Raw genomic sequence first — 13,148 nt, forward strand, 5'->3', positions numbered from 1 at the left:
TCCTAATCCAGCTGCCCATAAAATGGCAGAAGTCCCCTTCAAACTTTCTTCCAAGGTTAACTGCACAAACTGGGGTACTTACATGAATCAGCACATGAAAACAAAAGGTCCAGTGACTGAGAAGGAACACACAGCCTTCTTAAATCTTTGGCTAGAGCACTTCATCTTATGTGGCCATTCTTTAGCTCCAACTAAGAACTATCTTCCCTTGGCCTACCACCTGGCCCATGGCAATCACATCGGCCTAGGCAAACTTTTTCTTGGAGAAACCTACAGATATCTCCATTTGATGACATCTAACTTGCTTAACCAGAAGAAGCTGAGAGCTGGAGGCCCTTGGTGGTTTATTCAGTTGTGGGCACAACTATACTTTCAGCATCATATCCCCAACTTCCAAGGCCTAACCAAGAACTCTTTTCCTGATGAGAGTGGCAAACCAATTAGATGTACTAGCTATGGTCAAGCTTTATTTAGTCTTCCTGGCAGTAAACTGAATTCAGCGGATGCAGCAAACTAGTTCAGAATCTTCTATAAAGGCTTAGAGAATCCCCTTTACTTTCCATTTACTGAATCTGAATCTTTCGAGAACCCAACTGCCTACAGACTAGATAATTTTGCCGATGACGACAACACTCGGCATCTATATTCCCTGATGATTCGACCCGGCTTCCTTCCTGTTGGCATTAGCACCTCTAATAGAATCATTAAGCCAGGTTATGAATCTTATCAACCAGTCATAGCAGCTCGGCAATTTGGCCTAGGACATGTCCCTCCCCACTTCCATATTCACCACTTGGTGGAGAGCAGAGCCGATCTGCCTGATGGCCTCACCAGTTCAAGATGCTACAACATGCTCAATGATCTCCACATTCCAATACCAGCCGATCTATCCTTTGATCCTTCATCGATCGATTTTAGCACATGGTGGGGAATGTGGAAAACCCATGTTTTCAGAAAAGCTCTAGGTCCTCGACTGCAGCAAATTGATCATCAATATGTAATCCCCGAGGAAGAGGTACTGAATTCATGCATTTTGCTCTTTCTAGATCATCCATTCCTTTACCTGACTAATCCTTTCTTACCCTGTTGGCAGCAACAAGATGGTCCAGAACCTATGACCAGTAACGGGGAGCCATTCCACTTTCTTCCAACTGCTCCTGATGTACTTTTTTGCAAAGGATCACCATCAATGAAGAAAGTAATAATGACTATTCAGCCAGACTTACTTCAGCCGGCTTCCAAACGAAGACAAACTTCTGCAAGCGTTGCCCCCCGAGTCTTGACCAAGAAAAGGAAGATGATCACTAGACGAGTCATCAAGAAACCAGCACCAGCTTCCCCAAGTCCATCAGAGTCCAACACCAACTAGGTAACTCATCTTCTAAAACTTCTTCTTCATTGCACACACATGTACTCTGGTTGACTATAATTCTATTTTCAGGACATGGCTGAAGACATCTCCAACGTAGAAAGCCCAGTACAACATGAGATGACTGCAAATCCCGACATACTGATAGAGGCAAACGAAGGGCAAGCTGACGCAGTCAATGTTCTTGATGATGACACAAACTCTATTAGGACTATTGCTCTTGAACTGCCCAACGCTACTTCTTCAGAACAGGTATCATTACAAGAACCAATCCTGAACCAGCCGATAGCTTTATAAATGCATCTTGCTCTAACTCCAGATATATCCACAGGGCTTTGACATTTCAAGCTTGCTCTCCTTTGACCCGGTATCAATGGGTCTGACCGCCCCTGGAGTAAAAACACCATCTTTACAGCAATCGGCTAATTTGGCACATCAGCTTCATCTCATCAAGGATCTGCTATCTACTCCACTCACTGCTCTAGTTGGCGATTCCAGAGAAATAAAGAACATCTTCGAGCAAATAGAATCCCAACTCTCGGAGCCACTGCAAATCAAGCTTTGGCCAGCTAGCAATCTTCCATTCTTCCGGGTAGAAGTGAACAAAGCACAACAAAGAATAGAAGCACGTCGCTCTCAAGCTTCTCTGAAAGCTGACATTGCTCAAAAGTGCAAGGCCCTCAACCAGAAGAAGGCAACTCTAGATACCAAAGCTGACGTGTCTGCCAACAAGAAACGACTCGACCTCCTGAAGAAAAAAACTGGCAGAACTCGAAGAAAAGGTCCGTACCACCAAGAAACTCATCCAGGCCGAGGAAACTTCCATCGCAAACTCCGAACAAGAAACCCAGGAAATAGCCGAGCAGATACAAGCAGAGTTTACAGAGATAAGCACCTTGAGTCGGCAGATAGTTACAGGCGATGACAAGGATGACGAAGCAATCATAGCAAGAGCAGACGCCGTCCGCACAGAAGCCATCCACGCCATAGAAGAATTCCTGAACCAGTAGATAGGCTCAAGAAACAATTATTACTGCCTGTTAACCTGGAACTTGTAACTGTTTAAAACATCTTAAGTCGATGGTCGCACATCGGCTACCTTGCTCCTCATATGTATTTTTTTACTAGCCAACTCAACGTGGTGGCCTTCTCATTCATTTTTTTTACCGGCCAACTCAACGTGTTGGCCTTTTCTCCCTTTTTTTTACCGGCCAACTCAACGTGTTGGCCTATCTCAATACAGCCGGATGGATCTCATCGGCTCTTGTCGCTCGCCTTCCCACATGCTCGGGAAATACTTCTTGAGGTGTTGACCATTGACAGCAACAGGAAACTTGACACCATCCAGCTCCTCAAGCATGTATGCATTCCCAGGCAAGACTTGATCAATCTTGTACGGTCCGTGCCAAGTTGGAGACCACTTGCCATATTTTCTATCTTTAGTTCCCAATGGCAATACTGCCTCCCAAACCAAGTCTCCAACCTGAAAATTCTTTGGCTTGACCTTCTTGTTGTACGCACGAGCAACTTTAGCCTTATTCTTCTTGATCTTCTCCAGCGACCAAAGCCTTAGCTCTGTCAGATCCTCCACATTATCGTTCATCAGGACCGCATACTGTTTAGCAGATAGATCATTCTGAAACTCGACACGCCTTGACCCGGCCGTGATTTCCCAAGGTAACACAGCGTCTTGGCCGTAGACTAAATGGTACGGCGATGTCTTAGTGGACCCGTGACATGAAATACGATATGCCCACAAAGCTTCTGACAACACCTCATGCCAGCGCCTAGGATATTCATCGATCTTTCTCTTTATGAGCTTGATGAGGCTCTGGTTGGATGCTTCAGCTTATCCATTGGCTTGGGCATAATACGGAGATGATCTGATCAGCTTAATCCCTATGTCATCGGCAAACTTCCTGAATTCCTCTGATATAAAGACCGATCCTCCATCGGTCGTAATGGTCTGAGGGATCCCAAATCTGTGAATGATGTGTTCTTTGACAAAGCTGATCACATCTCTTGACGCTACTGATCTCATGGGCACTGCTTCTATCCACTTTGTGAAATAATCTGTAGCAGCTAAGACCCATTGGTGACCCTTGCTAGACGATGGGTTGATCTGTCCAATCATGTCCATGGCCCAACCTCTGAATGGCCACGGCTTGATGATAGGATTCATTACTGATGCTGGCACTTTCTGAATTTTGCCAAACCTCTGACATGCCTAACATCCTTTGTAATACTTGAAGCAATCTTCAAGCATAGTGGGCCAGTAATAACCCGATCGCCTAATCAGCCACTTCATCTTATGAGCCGATTGATGAGTACCGCAGGCTCCTTCATGAACCTCACGCAAGAGCCGATTTGACTCTGAAGGTCCCAGACATTTAAGCAGTAGTCCTTCCAAGGTCCTGTAGAACATATCATCCCCTATTAGAACATACTTCATGGCCTTGAGTCTTATCCTTCTGGGTGCCCCCCGAGCCGAATCCTTCAAATAATTGAAGATATCGGCTCTCCAGTCTCTAGGTTCTAGAAACTGAACCTCTACATTAACCCCATCGGCTGCTTCTTTGTACCCTGAAGCCATCTGTGCTAAATCATTAGCTTCATTGTTCAGAGTTCTTCGTATCCAGTGGAAATTGATGTACCTGAATCGTGACATCAACTCACGGCACTGCATCCATATCGGAAAAAGAGCCTCGCTCTCACATCTATATTCTTCCGTGAGCTGAGAAATCACCAGCTTGGAATCTCCGAATATTTCCACCGCTTCTGCACCAGCTTCGAGGAGCAGTTCCATCCCTTTGTGAACGGCTTCATATTCCACCAAATTATTGTTGCATGGGGCAGTCATCCTAATGGAAAAAGAGTAAGTCGCCCCTCTAGGCGACACCAAAAGAATTCCCACACCGCACCCATCATCACAAGCCGATCCGTCAAAATAACATAACCCAAGCACGAATAAATAATGCAGCAATATCAGTGCTGATCTTGTCCGCAACAAGATCCGCCAGTGCCTGTCCTTTGACTGCCTTCGCAGGCTGATATCGGATATCGAACTCTGACAATGCAAACATCCACTTTCCGAGCCGGCCTTTCAGGACAGGAGCCGACAGCATATGCTTTATGACATCCGATTTGCATATGACAATTGTTTCCGCCGAGAGCAAAATATGACGAAGCTTTGTACATGTAAAGAATAAGCAAAGGCAAAGCTTCTCGATTTCAGGGTACCTAGTCTCGGCATCTAACATACGCCTGCTGAGGTAGAAAACCACCCTCTCCTGGCCATCGTGCTTCTGGATTAACACCGAAGCAATGGAAGTGTCACCCACAGATAGGTACACATAGAACGGCCTATCTTGCTGAGGAGGAACCAACACTGGAGGCTTTGATAAATATTCTTTAATTTCATCGAAAGCTTGCTGCTGTTCTGCCCCCCAGCAAAATTCATCATCGGATTTGATCTTCACTAAACTCATGAACGGTTCGATGCGCCCAGACAGATTAGAAATAAATCGTCTGACAAAGTTAATTTTACCGATGAGCTTCTGTAACTCTTTCTTTGTAGTAGGTGGCTTCATCGTCTTCACAGCTTCTTGGCTCTTCAGCCCGATCTCGATTCCCCGTTCATGCAGCAGGAATCCCAAAAATTGACCGGCCGACACGCCAAAGGCGCACCTCTTTGGGTTCATTTTGAGCCCAAACCTTCGACTCCGCTCCAAAACTTGACGTAGATCTTCTAGGTGCCCCCCAGTTGATTTGGATTTGACCACGACATCATCAATATAAATTTCTACCAGTTTGCCGATGAGATCATGAAAAATGTAATTCATGGCACGTTGGTACGTTGCACCGGCATTTTTCAGTCCAAAGGTCATAACCAAATATTCGAACAAGCCGACTGCACCTGGTACTCTGAACGCGGTCTTGTTCACGTCTTTTGGGGCCATGAAGATCTGGTTGTAGCCGGCATTACCATCCATAAAACTCATCATTTTGTGGCCGGCAGCTGCGTTGATCAATGTCTCTGCAACAGGCATCGGGTATTCGTCCTTCGGCGTTGCTCTATTGAGATCTCTAAAATCGACGTAGACACGCCATCGGCTATCCTTTTTTTGTACCGGTACCACGCTAGAGATCCATTCTGCATACCGGCACGGCCTGATGAACCCAGCATCCAACATCTTCTCCACCTCTTTCTTGACTTCTTCTAAGACTTCGGCCTTCATCTGACGTGTTCGTTGCTGAAACGGCCGAAACCCCTTCTTGAGCGGGAGCCGATGCTCAACGATGCTTCTGTCTAGACCGGGCATCTCGGTGTAGTCCCATGCAAAACAATCCCGGTACTCTTTCAGCAGTGCAATCATCTCCGCACGCAAGACCGGATCCAACTTCTTGCTGATAAATGTCGGCCGTGGCTTATCCCCAGGACCGAAGTCAATCTCTTCCAAATCATCAGCTGACGTGAACCCGTATCCCAGCTTGCCATCGTCTGAAAAACCAGCTGCGAACGCAGGCGGGTCCTCATTATCCACAAGATCAGCGGCAAACACAGGGAGATGATAAGAAAAATTATTTGGCCAACCGCATGGGCTGGCCGTTTCTACTCTTCCATTATCATTTGAAACCAAACAATCAATGAGTGGCCAACTGCTGGAGCAAGCCATCGTATGTACATGATGTAACAATTCCGACCCTAAATAGGATTTTTCTATTTTTCGGGGCCGGTCGCTGGGACCGGCCTCTCTATCTCTATTACACCCCGTAGCATGCCAGGATGTACTTACTCTGTGAGGCCAGTGGATAAGACCAGCCTCAGTTCGTTTTTTGTCGCTTCGATCCGATCACAATCTTCCAGGGCGATCCCTGAGATCGGCTCTTGTCCTTCTGCGTCCCCGCCATGTTGATCTGGAATGAAAAATTCTGGCTCGTAGGAGTGAAATCTGACAGCTCTACCAAGTTGGCTTGTGGGGAAGGGCTTCGTGTCGACCTTCATCGTGTGTTGAGCCAGAATTATTCGGCCTTGCTCGATAGCCGATTGGATCTGACGACGGAGCTCCTTGCATTCACCCGTGGCATGAGTGAACGAATGGTGCCATTTGCAGTATAGTCTTCCCTGCAGCTCTTGTGCCGTCGGTAGCTTGTGATTTTCTGGGAGCTTCAGCTGCTTTTCTTTAAGCAGTAGATCAAATATCTGCTCTGCTTTGGTCACGTCGAAGTCGAAGCCCTTCACAAGCCCTTGCTGTTTGATCCACTTGCACGGGACGGGGTTTGCCCCCCGAGTCCACTCTGCCACGGCCACTTCTTGCTCCTCGCCAGAGTCATCAGATTCATCCTCCTGGGCCATGTTTACATGGTGCTTGAACTTGTCCTGGTACAGCTCAGGATGGTAAAGCTCATATGCCGTAAGCTTCTGCACCATGTGTGCCAAAGAGGTGATTTCTAACTTAAAAGCCAGATCCTTGTTCGGCTTAGCGAGTCCCAGAACAGCCAGATCGACTGCCTCCTTCTCTGTGATGCGTGATGAGTAGCATCGGTTCTTGACTTCTCTGAAGAGCTGTATGTATTCCGACATGGTCTCTCCTCGCTTCTGCCTGACTTGGGCGAGGTCGGCAATCCCAGCTTCAGCAGCCTCTGAGTGATACTGGGTATGGAACTGGTCTTCCAGCTGCCTCCAAGTTCGAATCAAATCTGGAGCCAATGATGCGTACCATCCAAAAGCTGGGCCTGTAAGAGATTGGCCGAAGAACCGGACCCTCAGTGGATCCGATACTGAGATCATCCCAAGCTGCGTTAAGTATCGGCTCACATGCTCGATGGAGCTGGCTCCTTCCGACCCGTTGAACTTGGTGAACTCAGGGAGCCGATACTTGGGTGGCAATGGGATCAAGTCATAGTCACTCGGATACGGCTAAGAATAGCCGACCGCTTTTCTTTTGGGCAGGATGCCGAACTGGTCTCTCAATATTGCACCGACCTGCTCCATACTAAGAACTCCTGGGGCCGATGGCTCAGTAGTCGGCCCAGTAGCGTACTTTGCCAGCCACGCTTGCTTCTCTGCGTCAGCTCCAGAAGCTCCTGGGTTTACCAACTGCACCGAGCGTGTTGATTGACGCTGTCAGGGATGTAGGCGCACGTGTAGCCGTGCGGGATCTCCTTGGGTGGCTCGGTCAGGAACTGGCCTTCTCCAGGATCACCGCCGATCTTGTGGATGACGTAGATCGGCGCACTCTGTGATTTTGGAGCCGCAAACGAGAACGGCAAATGCGGTCTAGAATGCAGTGCAGCTTCCTCTGCGTGACTCCCCAGGGTTGGTCCCGATGGAGAGTATTGGTTCTTGATTATCTCCTGGATGACGCGATGTGCCACGCGTTCGAGCTCATTCATCAGGCTCTGAGAGTGCCGATGAAGCGTGTGGGCCACCATATAATTCATCTCCTGACGCAGAGCCCTGGTGCACTCCTCTGATGGTACAGACAAATCTATGTTGTCGAGAGCGCCTTCAGGTGAGAACCCCTTCCAATTAATGCCGTGGTTGCGGGTCCTTTCAAAAGAGCCGATGAGATCGGCTTCCAACAGAGCTTTGATCTCATCATACTTCTTCTTGTGTTCAGGAGGGAGCTCTTCATACCTGATGGGCTTGGGAGCGGGTTCTTGATCTTGAGCTCCTGCCATCTCTGCGGTGGGCGTTGTTGTTGATGAATGTCCCACCGGGTGTGCCAGAATGTGTTGTCGGTCGAAACCCACCGGCGAGCAGCGACAGGCAACACGAAGAGCTGGGAGGTTGCCGGGGCGCTGGCAGACACTGCTCCCTCGTCGACGGCCCGCAATTCCAGCACACGCCGCAGCTTGTGAAGACGCAGGACGTGCCACCTGACCTATACCTGATCTGGAAGATGCAGACGTGCTTGCAATGATTCGCCTGCATACACAAACACGTGGAAACATAAGTCCGAGCCGTGATCGGCTCCTCGGGACGACTCTTGCATCGGCTTTAAAGAGCCGATCGAGTCCCGGTGTCAGATGGGATCTGTTTGCATCCGGATATTGATGATTAAAGCGAATAACTGTAAAGCTGCTTCAAATAAATCTAAAAAGATCTAATCAACGACAGTGAAGGCTTCACTGCTAGATCGAAACATCCTACACGTGATTGGGCCTAATAAACGTAACAGATAACTAAACCATAACCAAAACAGAGGCCTAAGAACTAGCAAGAGCTGATTCCCGGATCAATTCCCTGTTAAGACTAAAGCAGAGCATCTAACATGCCACCGGATCATCCAACCCGTTTGCAAGGCCTAACCTAGCAGATATTACGCCAACTCTCAAGAATAAGAGCAAACCGTGACAGATCAGATCTACTAAACATAAAGGAAGCAGGGTGTTGCCTTTACGCAGCTAACTCTATGCAACAAGAGCTAATGTAAGATGATAACATAATCGCGTAAAGACAACATGATATTCGTAGACAATAAGCAACAAAGCACGACAGATCTACTAAAGGTCATGCTACGAACATCAGGATAACTAGTACTACTCGCCATCAAAAACGCTTCAGTACGAGTAATACCAAGGTAAAAGCAAGAACAACGCTGCCCCTCTATCTCTAATCTTAAACTAAATCTAAAAATACATGGCCCATGTGGCCAAAATGCTCACGCAGGAGCCGATTTACAAGCCTTCTAATTCTCCTGCTTCAAGCCCATCTTGCTTTCGACCCATAAATTAATCCTGTTAATTTATGGCGATAACAGCTGTTCATCTCGCACATCTCCACCGACCTTGGGCTGCCGATCTCCACATTCTTCCTGCTGCTGCTGGAAGATTTCGGCCTCCAGCTTCAACACCTCACGCCGCACTCCATCCTCTTGACGGCCATCTTCGTGCACCTGTGCGAGATGTCCCCCTCTGCGAGGATCCGCGCCTGAGGACCGCGGTGTTGGCCACCCTTCCAACCCTCGACGACGGCGGACTGGCGGCGCGCCAGACTGGAGGCGACCCGGACCGTGGGATCCGGATCTATGTTTTACCAAAACCACCGACCATATCTTCCTATAAATACCCCGAAGCCGCCGTCAAAGAGGGGGCATCGCGGAAAGATCACAGAGATCGCAGAGAAAGAGCATCCAGAGATACATTCGAGTTAGACACAAGAGAAAGGCGACACCGGAAGCCTCATCGTCCCTCGGCGCCGCTGCAAGTTGGAGGTCAGCAAGGGATCCATCCCTTGCCGGAGATTGCGTCACCATGATCGACTACGCTTCGCTTAGCTTCATGGGGTAAAGTCCTCGTTTGTTCATGGGGTTGTAAGGAGATCTTGAGTTGTAATTGCCGAATCCTTTATGAGATTGATCTATCACGATTCTTGTTGATGATGCTTTGATGCCTAATAGTTCGCGACTTGGCTTTGGGTTTGCTTTGCTCTTGCATGATTTACTTAGATTACATCAACTATCGTGTTCTTGTTGATTCGTTACCGATTATCCTCGTGTAGTGACAGTATGCGGGAGGGAAAGGTTTTGATCTTGGAACACACCTTTGGTAGATTAGATCTGTTCTTCGTTGCTTGGTGATTACCTCTCTAGTGATCCTAGACCCTATGGACAAATGCTCTTCATATCTTGTGCACACATCTATCATTGCTCACTAGTCTAGATTAGATTAGATTGGTTAGATTAGATCTATTTTACACTCATACACTCAATATAGATCTTTTACCAACATCATTAGTGCTTAGTTAAGCATAGTAATACACTTGTTCCGTGGATTGATAAACCTTGGGGAAATACTCTAAGGGAAAAGCTACACGATTCGTGTGCTTGCGGTACGTAAATTGGCGCTTTAAGAAGCGTCAACAAGCTTTTCTGGTGCCGTTGCCGGGGAACAAGCGATTTTGCTACGTTTAACTTTGTATTAATTTTGTTGGTTGCTAACACCTAACCTTTTCCCTAGAAAATTTTTGTTTTTGTTTTTGTTTTGATTGTCTAGATGGGCCATCTCATTCAACACGTGGAGGAAGGAGAAAAATCACTAAGGGATTATGCAAGCCCGCGATCGGAGGACTTCGACATGCAAAAATCAGATTCGGTGTTGCGAGCCACCGAGTACGAGATCAAGCCTCAAATCATCAAGATGGCGGCGGCAAACCCCTTTAGAGGAGATGAGACGGACAACCCATATAGACATATCAAGTGGTTCACAATGCTATGCAACATGGTACAACAAGACGGAGTTCCGCTAGCTTGGTTTAGATGGAATCTTTTCCCATACTCACTTGCGGAAGAAGCGAGAAGATGGTTTGCACTTTCATCCTTCGAGGCAAAAGGAAATTGGGATGACTTGATGAAGAAATTTTGCGAGAGGTTCTTTCCGTTAAGCAAGGTTCAACATATTCGGAAGCAAGTGATCAACTTCGCGCAAGGAGAAGAAGAAGGGATAGATCAAGCATGGGATAGATTCAATGGATTGATTGAACAAGGACCGAAGCTCGGATTTTCCGGTGAAGTACTCTTGCATACCTTTTACTTTTCCCTAACCCCCGAGTGCATGCAATTTGTTCAAATGTGTGCAGGAGGAGATCTCATGGAGAAAACACTCACGGAAGCCGCCCAACTCCTACAAAAAATCAGCAAGGGTGCGGCCATGCGAAGAGATTGGAAAAACGATGTTCGACAAGCTCCAAGGAAGAATCTCAAGTGCGGGTGCTTGCTGGAATTTTTAGAAAAGAGGCATCGGAAGTGAAGGAAGAACAACCGAAGCATGGGAAAGTCATAGAGACAAACCACGATGAAGAAGCATCGATCCGGAGTGCAATGAAAGACGACCCGGAAAAGAAAGGAAGAACCATGGGCACCGCCAAATCGCTAAGGGAATTCGAGCAAATGGATTGGATACCAATTGACTTTGGAAGACTGTTCGACAAAGCAAGACCGCATCCAAATCAGCGAGGAATGGCGAAGGTGATAGTGGAAGACTTCCCGCTAGATAATCACACGGGATATACATTTGGCAAGGAATCGGCCGGTGATATTATTCGGAAACTTTTTGAAGAAAAAGAGGAAGAGATTGACTTAGACGAAGTGCTGGAAATCAAAAGGACCCTAGGAGTGAACTCGGAATCGTCACCCTACGTGCACATAGCCCAATTATATGTGATTGGAAGCGATCAAGGCGAAGGTAACCTATCACCCACACCTCGTGTTGATTGCATAATAGAAGGAATAGAATGTTGCAATGTTTTATGTGACGTTGGTGCCCATGTTAGTGTGATGAGTTCTAAGGTTTATGTTGAGCTTTTTAACGAAACATCAAACCTAGATGCCACAATCATTAAATTGATCATGGGAGATGGTAGATTAATCAAACCGCTAGGAGTGCTTAGAAATCTAAATGTTGCCATAGCGGGTAAAAAAATTCCTACCGACTTTTTTGTGATTAACGCTAGTGATGATGAGCATGAAGGCATAATCCTTGGAAAACCCTTTCTCAAATTAGTAAATGCTGTTCTAGATGTTGGAAAAGGGATTGTCACTTTTGATCTAGATGGAGAGAAGCGCTCATTTGAATTTCATTCAAAACCGTCTTTTGCTTCACCTCTACCTCTTGATAACGAAGAGGTAGAGAGCATTTGTTCCATTGATTCTTTCAGGGATCCTCTCCAACGCGCTTTGGAGAATGGAGACGCTCAAGATGATCAAGACGAAGAACTAGTGGAAACAATGGAAGAGTTGAAGCCACAACATGGGAATTCGGAGGAAGAAAAATTTGAAGACATTGGAGAGTTAGATCAAGAAGAGGGTGGTGCGCCCGATGTTGAGATGAAGGCACTCCCCAAGGGATTGAAATATGAATTTTTGGGAGATGGCAAGACTTTTTCGGTGATTGTTAGCGACGAATTGAGCCCGGAAGAGACGGAGAAGTTGCTGAATTTATTAAAGAAGCACAAAAAGGTGATTGGCTACTCGATTAATGACTTGAAAGGTATTAGCCCCGCTTTTTGCACACATCGTATACAACTCGAGGAGCAATACAAGCCGGTCGTAGAGCATCAAAGAAGGTTGAGCCATGCTATGCGCGATGTGGTGAAGAAGGAGGTTATCAAATTGTTGAATGCCGGAATAATATACCCCGTGCCACATAGTGAATGGGTAAGCCCCGTGCATTGCGTTCCGAAGAAGGGAGGACTCATGGTTGTGAAAAATGAGAAGGAGCAATTGATACCGCAAAGAACCATCACGGGATGGAGGATGTGCATCGATTATAGAAAATTGAATAAGGCAACGAGGAAGGATCATTTTCCACTACCATTCATTGACGAGATGCTAGAAAGGTTGGCAAAGCATTCACACTTTTGTTACCTTGATGGATACTCAGGATTCTTCCAAATACCTATTCATCTGGATGATCAACATAAGACCACGTTTACTTGCCCATATGGAACTTTTGCATATCGGAGGATGCCTTTTGGATTGTGCAATGCGCCCGCTTCTTTTCAAAGGTGCATGATGGCTATATTTTCAGATTTCATAGAAGAGATTATGGAGGTATTCATGGATGATTTCTCGGTGCATGGTACTAGCTATGATAATTGCTTGGCAAATTTGGAGAAAGTTCTTAAAAGATGTGGAGAGGTTGATCTTGTGCTTAATTGGGAGAAGTGTCATTTCATGGTGAAAGAAGGAATTGTTCTCGGTCATGTTATCTCTGAGAGAGGGATAGAGGTGGACAGAGCAAAAATAGAAACCGTGAAGAAGTTGCCATCACCTAC

The sequence above is a fragment of the Panicum virgatum genome, chromosome 6K (assembly GCF_016808335.1).
Source record: "Panicum virgatum strain AP13 chromosome 6K, P.virgatum_v5, whole genome shotgun sequence".
Taxonomy (NCBI): domain Eukaryota; kingdom Viridiplantae; phylum Streptophyta; class Magnoliopsida; order Poales; family Poaceae; genus Panicum; species Panicum virgatum.